This window comes from Oratosquilla oratoria, chromosome 30 (genome assembly GCF_046742065.1).
Source record: "Oratosquilla oratoria isolate Oo_2021 chromosome 30, ASM4674206v1, whole genome shotgun sequence".
Lineage (NCBI taxonomy): Eukaryota > Metazoa > Arthropoda > Malacostraca > Stomatopoda > Squillidae > Oratosquilla > Oratosquilla oratoria.
The window spans coordinates 44,316,513-44,327,723 of NC_134806.1; positions in this window are offsets into that span (position 1 = coordinate 44,316,513).

Here is an 11,211-nt window from a genome sequence, read left to right on the forward strand (position 1 = left end):
GGTCTACACACAAGTAATACAGGAAGTGATCTGTCACAAGCGAATGCTTGGGGGGCCTAGCTGGGCATTAAGACGCGCCCGTGGCCTACTTTCTGTTACATTGTTGCTAGGCGGGAAAAAGATTGGGCAAAACAATACATACTAACATATCTAGGTATATACATAGAAATATACGGCAACAAGAGAACAATTACATATAATGATGAATATGCATGCAAAATGGTTAAGGGTAACATATATTTAGTTCCTTAATTCTACGACGTGTACAATTGGCATAGACGCATACGCGTTTAGCGTACGCCTAATGACGTATATATATTCGGTTATATAATTATGTATAGGGCACTTATATAATGTAATGACTACATAGGCTTACTTATACAATACATTTACAATAGATATATGTTGATATTAAGTACTCATGTATAATAAAGAAGTGTGACATATACATTAAAGGAGATACATATACAATAAATATATACAATAATTAAGTAAGGAAGGGCTTGGCTACATTACTCCCCCCTTGAGTAGTAAAAATCAGATTTATTGTGAAATCTGACTTTTCTGCCCGCACGACTTGTGTATGGGAGGGCGGAAGTATGAGGGTGGGAGGGAGGGGAAGAGGTGATAGGGTGGCCAAGGTCATTGGCATTTGTGGGTGGTATGGGATTCGGTGGGATGACAGTTGAAGTGTCAGAAGTGGACGAAGTAGGAACAGGAGGAGTGGAAGGTGTTGAGGGTATGTCTGGGTTACATGGAGACGGGTCTTAGAGCGAGGAGAAACTGGGAGGAAAGCTGGTTTCAAACGATCAATGGAAACTGAGGTTTCGCCTTGAGGTAGGTTAAGGATGAAGTACTTAGGTTCACGTCGAATGACGTCATATGGACCAGAGTACGGAGCCTCCAAACTCTTACGAATTCTGTCGACTCGTAACCAAACTTTAGAGCAAGAGTGAAGGTCGTGAGGGAGATAGGGTGGAGGTGGTGTATGGCAGTCACCGGATGCGAGATCTTGGAAATTGACAGACTGCATTTCCTTGATGAGGCGGAGGATGGTTGTGTCATCCGAGGAGTGGGTGTGTTCCTGAGTAATGGCGACAGAAGGGCATAACATATGAGCGCCAGTAACGGCGGTAAATGGGGAAAATTTGGTGACGTGAGGTGTCATGCGATAGCCAAGAAGGACGATAGGTAAGGAGTAAAACCAGTTTATCTTGCCTAGCGCGGAGAGCTGATTTCAGAGAACGGTGGAAACGTTCAATCATGCCGTTAGCTTGAGGGTGATAACTAGTAGTACGCATATGGTGGAAACCAATGATAGATGAAAGCTTAGAGAAAAGTTCACTCTCAAATTGGGAACCTCTATCCGTGATGACATGAAGTGGAACACCGAAACGGCATATCCAGCCATTCACAAAAGAGATTGCTACAGAAGTGGCAGTAGTGTCAATGAGGGGAATTGCTTCAGTCCAACGAGTAGCTCGGTCAATGCAAGTCAACAAGTATTTGTATGGGAGAGGGTAAGGATAGTTAGGAAGAGTAGCAGGGGGCAACGGTCCTACAATGTCGATGTGTACCGATTGGAAGCGGTCAGTAGGAGTAGATATAGGAGAAACAGGAGAGGAAGTGTGGCGGGTAGTCTTAGACTGTTGACACCTAAGGCATTGTCTTACAAATGTCTTTACATCTCTGTCAATGTGTGGCCAGAAGTAACGTTGTTTTACCAACTTAGAGGTGGACTGAACACCAGGATGAGAAAGGTTATGCAAAGAAGAGACTACGTCATTACGTAAGAGTAATGGAACAAAAGGTCGAGGAGTGTTAGTAGAGGTATCACACCAGAGTGTCAAATCAGAGGGTAAAGGGAATTTAGAGAGTCTAGGCTTGAAAGTTTCCAGTTCGTCATCTGTTGTCTGACTTTGAGCTATGCCACTTAAGTCAAAAGCGTCTAGTGTAACAGCGCATGACGTGCGAGATAAGCAATCAGCGACGACGTTGGTGTCGCCACGAATGTACTCGACTGAAGAAACGTATTCAGAAAGAACAGAGAGTTGTCGTTGTTGTCTGTCAGTTTTAGCAAGAGATTTAGAGTAAAAGGCAGCTACGAGGGGTTTGTGGTCAAGAAATAGGGTAACTGTATGTCCGTCAATGAGAGTCCTGAAATGCAAAACTGCGAGGTAAGCAGCTAATAACTCGCGGTCGTAGGTGGAATAGATGCGTTGTGCGTCAGAGAGTTTCTTCGAGTAAAATCCTAGGGGCGTTGGCTCGCCGTCTATAACTTGATAGAGAGCGGCGCCAACGGCTAGGCTTGAACTGTCAGTCACGAGTTGGTAGTTTGTCGGTAATAGGGAAGGGTAAGCTAAGGTTGGACAGTCCAGTAAGGCTTGCTTCAAATTATTGAAGGAGTCTTTTGCTGCGTCAGTCCAAGTGAGACACTTTGAAGAGGGATATTGTTTAAGAAGCTCAGTAAGGGAATAGGCTACGGTAGCAAAATTAGGAATCATGGGCCGAAAAAAATTGATCATACCCATGAAACGGCGCAAAGCCTAATGACGTATATATATTCGGTTATATAATTATGTATAGGGCACTTATATAATGTAATGACTACATAGGCTTACTTATACAATACATTTACAATAGATATATGTTGATATTAAGTACTCATGTATAATAAAGAAGTGTGACATATACATTAAAGGAGATACATATACAATAAATATATACAATAATTAAGTAAGGAAGGGCTTGGCTACAGGGTGACGACGAGATGATTGTGTAAAATGCCATGACTGTACTCTCAGTCTGGGCCCTCTATTTGCTTCGCTCTTTTCGTACGAGAAATTAGGATGGAATTAATTATTCATATTTTGCCATACGTCTTTATGATGTTGATATTAATATAGAATTTACCTTTGCACATGATTTGATTTTTGTCCTTTAAGTTTGCGTTTTATATACAAGGAAATGTGAATATTTTTCCTTCGCATTTTGATATCTTTGATGTGACTGATCTCCTTTGTCCAAACTGTACCCTCCTCTAAGGCATTTTTTTTTTTTTTTTTTTTTTTTTTGAGTTCTTCGTCGGAATTCTGAGCAATTTTGGCATGAGCGCTCTAATTCCTTTGCCGTAAAATTTCAGCTGTGACTCTCTGTTTTACGTCTACAGTAAGGAGGAACATTTTTGGATTTTTCCCATCTTACGGCATGCAGTCGATTTCAACAACTTTAGAGGTAAGAAATGAATATTAATCTGAAACCTAACCTCACCTGACCTAACCTAACCTAAACTGACCTAATCTAACCTAAAAATTCTGCATGACGTAAAATGGAAAAGACCCATTTTATTTTTTACCCAACCAGAGTTTTTCATGATATAAAATCTAAATCATTCGTCTGACTTTTGTTTTGTCTATTTAAGAAAATTATCTGACTGTGAGCGAAATAGGAAAATGTATGACGTACTCGATAGAAAAAAGTCATACTGACGTTGTGAAAACTGTAGAATGGGGCAGAACTTTTGCTTGCAGCTTCACGTCATTGCCCAATTTGAGACTAACTCGTTTCGTTCTCTTTTGTATATGCATGATTAACAGAAAATGTAATATGTGTAATGGAAAACTGCGCTAATTTTGTAAGATAAAATCGTATCTACTTATTTGTTTACTTGGTAGATTTTTGAGGTCCCTGCACACAGTCTTGGTGGTCCACCGCTGCTTCTAGACCTGGCGTCCCACTGCAGAATAGCCACTTGATCTGGTATGGTATCAGAGGTTCTACATCTGCCGGTGTAGACCAGAACTGGGTGCTCGTCTGTCACAGATTTTTAGGAACCTGTCTAGCGTACATTTGAACTTGTTCATTAGGCAACCAGTGATGTTCCTCATATTTTTGGAGAATGCATTAAATACTTTAAGCTGATTAAAAGCCAGATTGGTGACCAGTAGGTTCTTGACTTTTGCCTGGGCTTTGGAAAATATACATCATTGATATTTTCCCGGTGGTTATCGCGTGACGTTGTCTGTTGGACAAAACGGTGGTGTGTTCTCAATGTTAACTCCTTCAATACGATGACGTAGAATTACTTTGCTGCGGGTCAATGCATACAATTGCATGTAGTTAAAGGGACTAATTATGGGTTCAATTGGTTCTCAGTCGATTGAGGTCTTGAACTGGACCAAACTCCATCCAATGGGTTTCCGTGTTGAAATGGTCAATGAAAGAGAACCGCCGATTACTGAGATTGACAATACAGTTGCTCAGTGATATGTTCTCAGTTTGAATGAAAGAGAACAAACCGCCGATTACCGAGATTCTAGATTTCTTAAAACTGGCAAGTCCCTCTGTAACAATCCTCTCGGTAATTCAAAATACAAGATGCTGCCATGTATTTGGTTCACAAGAATGCTCTGCACAGACTGTTGTCGGCTAAAGAAGCACTCATTAGCATAGTTAGTCCATTAATTATCCTTATACGATCTCGAGATGGCCGCGCAATTATAGGATCGGTAAATAGTGCTGCCCGGTCGCAGATCGCCAAATCGCGAGGAACATTTGTATTATGGTACGTAGGGTGTCAGCCAAACTCGGGTCCGTCTTGATTGAAGAGAAGCTGCTGGAACAAGATCTAAGCTTCCAAATATGTCAAGACGAACTCTGACGCTGGCCAAACGTTTGTTTCTTCCGATTTTTCATGGACTGTAGTCTTTCACTAATTAATAGTAATATAGTTAAGATCTTTTAATAACAAGCTTGTGAGAGCTTGCGGTGGTGAGGGGAACTTGGGTAGTGATTTTTATTTAGCGACTCTAGCAGCAGTCGCTCAAAGCAAAAGAGCCCCAAAATAATAAAAAGAAAGAAAAAAAAAATAGAGCTCTATACAATCGTTTGAGGAGCATCGTTGAGCCACGAACGATCATCGTTGAGCGATAATCGCACCGAGGAAAACGTACAGTGACCCCGGTCGGTAAATCGCTCTGTACCGCCCGGTAGCCTAGTGGATATCGTGTCGAACTCACGAGCGGGTGGTCGTGAGTTGGATTCCCGGGAACCACTACAGCCTATGTTGCGTTGGTTCTCGACAGCCCTGACCTGGCTCAATCTTCCAGGGGTTTCTCACTTCCCACGGCGTGGGATTGGGATGGTGAGTGAGTCGTCACCAAGGAATTTTATTCAGCTGAGGGGAACCTCGCTGTCCCGAGGAGAAATTTAATCCCTTTTTTTGGGCTAAAAAATGAACTGCACTTTGGGCTTTGCACGTGCTCAATTTTGGGCTTAAAAGAAAAGTACCATATTGGGTAAAAATGTCAATTTTGTCTATTTTTTCTAATTTTCTTTTGTATATAGCTTTCTTGCTTTTATTCTTCTTATTTGTTGGGCTAGAAAATAAAAATGCACTTTGGGCTTAAAAGAAAGGTGCCAATTTGGGCGACAAATGTCAATTTTGCCTATTCCTCTAATTTTCTTTTTATATAATTTTCTTATATAAATCTGATTTCTTTTTCTTTTTTCTTTTATTCATTTACTTATTTATTTTTTTCGATGGGCCTCGATTGAATGTTGTGGGCTTCATTGAACTCCTCCAGGTATGGACGTCGCTCCTGGTCCGGAACCATGCAGGAGGCGTTCTCCACTGTCGTGAGGGTGGGCTTGCCCTCCACATCTCGACGTCACTCCTGGTCCGGAACCAGGCCGGAGGTGTCCGCCATTGCGGTGCGACTGGGCTCGGCCTCCAGTTCGTAAGACGTCCTCCCGAGTCCCGAGTCGCCCTCTGGGACAGCCTCCGGGGGCTCGTGTCTCTCTGGAACCTGGAGGAGGAGGAGATCGCTGGTTCCTCGCATATCGAAGAAGAAGAAGAGACGTCATCGTCATCTTCTTCTTCGTCGTCGTCGTGCATCCAGCAAGGGAACCTCCATCCTTCGGAGGATTCTCGCTTGCTGATGCAGAATATGCAATCAGCTGTGCTGATGCTTCGCAGGTAGTCCTCTACGAGGACATCCTTCCTTTGGGCGGGATCTTCATGTGGGAGCACCTCTTGAAGGGTCCCTGGGCTTCTTGCATCCTTTCTTGACTCTATTCTAGGGCTTGGACTTGTAGAAGGGTCTGGTTCCTCCTTGCTGGCGGTCTTCGGAGGAAGTCTTCGCCAGGCAAGGGCTTGAGGCCTCATACAGGCTCTCCTCCAGCAGAGGGCGCCGTCGTTGAACATAATTCCCTCCACAATTCAGGACTTCCACGGAATCGAGGCTCAGCACGTGTGACTCCGCTTGTCGCATCTCCTTTTGCTGTCGATGCTGGTGGTCAGTCGCGGTCATTATCATCATTATCATCATCCTTATCATTATGATCATCATCATCATCATCATCATCATCATCATCATCATCATCATCATCATCATCATCATCATCATCATCATCATCATCATCATCATCATCATCATCATCATCATCATCATCATCATCATTATTACTATTATTGCTATTTTGCTATCATTACTATTATTGCTATTATTGCTATCATTGTTATCATTATCATTGTTATCGTTATAATTATTATCATTGTTATCATTGCTATCATTGTTATCGTTGCTATCATTATCATTGCTATCATTGTTATCATTGTTAGTTATCATTGTTAGCTATCATTGTTAGCTATTATTGTTATCATTGTTAGTTATCATTGTTAGTTATCATTGTTAGTTATCATTGTTAGTTATCATTGTTATTGTTAACATCGTTAACATCGTTATCATTATCATTATCATTATCATTATCAATCATTAGTATTATTACTATTATTACCAACAATGATGAAATTGTCGTTCCCAACCATCCATCATTTGTAACATAACTAGAGCAAAACTCATCATATGATTAGTTCTAGTTAATTTAGTTGCTCGCATTATGGTCATGTATATTCTTGAAACCATATAATTGACGAACATTTTCCCATTCACATCTTCATTATGCTTGGATCATTACGTTGAGTAGTATAAATAAGCAAATAGAATAATATATTCATGTGTGCATGTGTGTGTGTGTGTGTGTGTGTGTGTGTGTGTGCATGTGTGTGTGTGTGTTTGTGTGTGTGTGTGTGTGTGTGTGTGTGTGTGTGTGTGTGTGTGTGTGTGTGTGTGTGTGTGTGTGTGTGTGTGTGTGTGTGTGTGTGTGTGTGTGTGTGTGTATTTACCTAGTTGTATTTACCTATTTGTATTTTACGGGAAGGGGAGCTATGCTCGTGATGTCCCGTTTTCGTATCTCATTTTATCTAAACTATTTTTAAATTCATGTATTGTTTTTGCACACACCACTTTCTCATCTAACTTGTTCCAACTGTCTATTACTCTGTGGGGAAAGCTGTTCTTTTTCACATCTCTTCTATAGCTGTCTTTTTTTATTTTCTTTCCATGTCCTCTTGTATTTCTGTCATCCCATTTTATCAGATTCTCTCTATCGGTCATTTCTATGCCTTTCATGATTCTGTAAATAGCTATCAAATCTCCTCTCTCTCTTCTTTGCTCTAGTGTCTGTACGCATTCCGTGCTTGGCTCTCGTCGAGAACGGACCTACACCTGAAGGTGCGAAACTATCGCCGTCAACTACTTGAATCCAGTGCTCGTCGTTAACGACTCGTACCGGCTGTCTCAAGTTGTGTTACAGTGCTACAAACTACTGGGCGCTAGTAAATCAGCCTACCTTCTTATCAAGGCCCTCCCTTCCTCGATGGAATACTCGGGGTCGGAAGCGGCGTCCAGCTTAGAGCAGGACTTAATGATTTCCGACACTGATGACGACATTAGTGTTAACCACTGGCCCGACCTGCCTCGTCCTACCTCCACTCCCCATCACCCTCCAACAACCACCCAGCATGAGACCCACCAGTCTACATCGCTCCCCAGTACCAAACGGCGGGCCGACGACACCTCTACCTTCCCCGCAGGAGAATGTCAACCGCCTGCTGCCAAGACGATCAAGGGAACCTCAAGTGAGTGTAATAAGGCTCCTGTTCGCCCTACCCTGCCTAATCACAGTGCTACTCCCGTTGCCCCCACCCGACCCTCACCCGCCCTTCCAGCATTTGCTCCCCGAGACAAGTATATTAAGTTGGCCTTTAGCGGGAACCCATCCACAGAAGTTAAACTCCGCTGGCTGTCAACTATCACCAAGACTTTCCACCTGCAACGGGATACGGCCGAGGTTAAGATGGCTGCACTCACCTCTCGATTCATCTACATATCAAGACAACGCACAGACATCCTGGACCGAGTTACTACAAATGAATTTATGTCACTGCCTCTTCTCCCTCAAGACTCCCCCGAAAGACCACGTAAGTACCCCCAATACCTGCTCACTCGCTATCCCGTTGACGTGGATCACAAGCTTGCCCTACAGCTCCCAGGAGTACACTCAGCCAGGCGCTTCATGCAGAACGGTACCCCCATCAACCGCATTGTTATTGTGTGGAGCCTCCCCGAAACACCCCCCGACACCATTACCTTTGACTTCCTCCCTCTCCTCCCCCCGTGTCAAGTCCAAAGACTCCGTGACGACCGACCCTGGTGCTACAGGTGTTGGGGTATCGGTCACATATCCAGGTACTGCTCCGCCTCCCCTAAGTGTGCCTGGTGTGCCGCCGCCCATGAATCCAGAGAATGTCCCGTCCGAAGTGCGCCCCCGCCCCCATCTGCGACTACTTCCACCTCTGAACCTCCACCACAACCGAACCCATCACAATGGAAGTGCCCCCGATGTCTACAGCCAGGTGTCAACGTCTGGCACGGCTGTACTCGGCGCCAGACCCAGACCAATGGCCCCACCTCAGCCCCACCACCTCCTCTCGCCCGGACTGTTCTCTCTGCTCCCACCCCCCCGCAGCAAGACGCTGCCCTCCGTAAGGCCGTTGCAGCCCTTCAGGCGCGATGTGCAGCACTCGAGGACCGCTTCGCCTCCATTGACACCAGGATTGACAGCCTTGTCTCAGCCCAAACTACTACTGCCACCAGACTCTCCACACTGGCGGAATCCCAACAAACCCTCGTCTCCTCCATCTCCATGCTTGCCGAGAGAATGGAATCCATTGCAACTCGTCTCGACAAACTCTGTAAGTTACAACCCAGTACTAGCCAGTCTTCCTCGAATCGTCCATCCACCTCCACACTCCGGTCTCCTACTAGCAAACGCAACGTTCGTAACTAACATTCACCTAGACCTCCTTTCATGGAACATCAATGGTATCACCAACCACAAAAAGTACACACAATTGAAGGCATATGTACAGACACATCACCCTTGTGTCATTTTTCTACAGGAGGCGTTTCCAAACCGGCCCAACACTGCACCACAGGCACCCTCCCTTCCCGGATATATCCCCTATATTCATACGATACGAAACGGTCTTCTAACATACATACACAATACACTGATACACCGTCTTCTGCGCTCCTCTACAGACCCTGACGTAACATTCCAACTCTTCGAGATAGAAATTGGGGGCGGAATCCTACAGCTCTGCAATATCTACTCTGCTCCCGCACGTCTTCGTCCAACCACTCTTCCACCACCTACGATCAAAGGTATAATATACGCAGGGGATTTCAATGCTCGACATCCTGCATTGGGAGATCGTCCTGGCACCACTAACCGCCCTGGTGTTCACCTACTATCCTTCATCCGACAACATCATCTGACCCGCTGGGACACAGGTGGCGCCACACACTCCCGGGGAGGCACCCTGGACCACGTCCTCACCTCTGGCTTGGTATCATCCCGCATCCAGTGCTCCTCAGTACCTGCATTATTCTCAGACCATATTGCTCTTCTCTTCCACTATTCTCTTCCTACGATACCTACACCCCCTATCACACGCCTACGCCTCACTATACCCCCCAAATACTGCCCGACGTACATTTCATATATGACCTGCATACTACCTACCTTAGACTGTTCCTCCCCCGACCAGTTATACAATAGCCTTGTCTCCGCCACCCACGACTTTTACAGGCTTTACGTATCACGACCCCACCTCCAACGTCGCCCTCCTCCTCACTCGTGGTACCTAGACACCCGACTTCAGGACGCACAGAAAGAAGCGGAGCGCGTTGGACTCATGTTCCAAACTAACCCATCTCCTGAACTACTTCATCGTTACCAGCAATCCAGAGACGATTTGACAACCCTCCTAGAATATGTAAGTACCGACTCCTGGAAGAGATTCACGGACAGAATTAATCACCAAACTAGTGTAGCCTCCATGTGGCACCTTATTCGCAGGGTAATTAAGAAGACTCCTGCTACTGCCCGTCATCATTCCCCCACCGTATTTGCCGAACAGCTCATCGTCACGTGGTCAAACCAGTCCAACCCTGCCAACCTACCTACCCCCGTCCAGGATGCCCTCTCCTCCGGTGCTTTTGCTCGTGGACTCCGCTTAGTACATGCTCTGCTGCAAGAGGATGATGAAGAAAATATACCAATCACTGAAGATGAACTACGACGTGCTCTCTTGAGAGGTAAAGCCACGTCCCCTGGGGATGATGGCATTACCTACAATGTGCTACGATTACTGCACCGTGTACCCGGTAACCCCCTCCTTCGCCTCTACAATATGTGTCTACGAGATGGATATATCCCACATGCCTGGACCACGAGTACAATAATCCCCATACCCAAGCCCGGTACAGCAAATTTCAGGCCCATCTCCCTTACATCCTGCTTCTGCAAAGTAATGGAAACAATCTTGCTCACCCGACTGATGTACCAACTACAAGATTGCCTTTCTCCACGTCTCTTCGGCTTTCTACCCCAACGCAGCACCCATCACTGCCTCGTCGACTTATATTCTCGCCTCTCCCGTGACAGTGTTGTGGCATTTATAGATCTAAAAAGTGCATTTGATATAGCAAACCGAGACGTTATTTTAGATCAATTAATTGACTTTGGAATTAAGGGTAAATTACTACGATGGATTAAGGGCTACCTCAGTAACCGAACCTCCCGTGTCTTCTTTAGCGGTGCCTACAGCTCCTCACGGGATTTTCATCTCGGCACTCCTCAAGGAGGGGTACTAAGTCCATTTCTCTTTAATATACTTATGCATCGTCTCCTCACGTCTTTGCCCACTATTCCTGAGGTCACAATTACATGCTATGCAGATGACCTATGTATTCACTCTACCTCCCCAACACACCTACAACTCTTTCTTACTTCTCTCTCCCA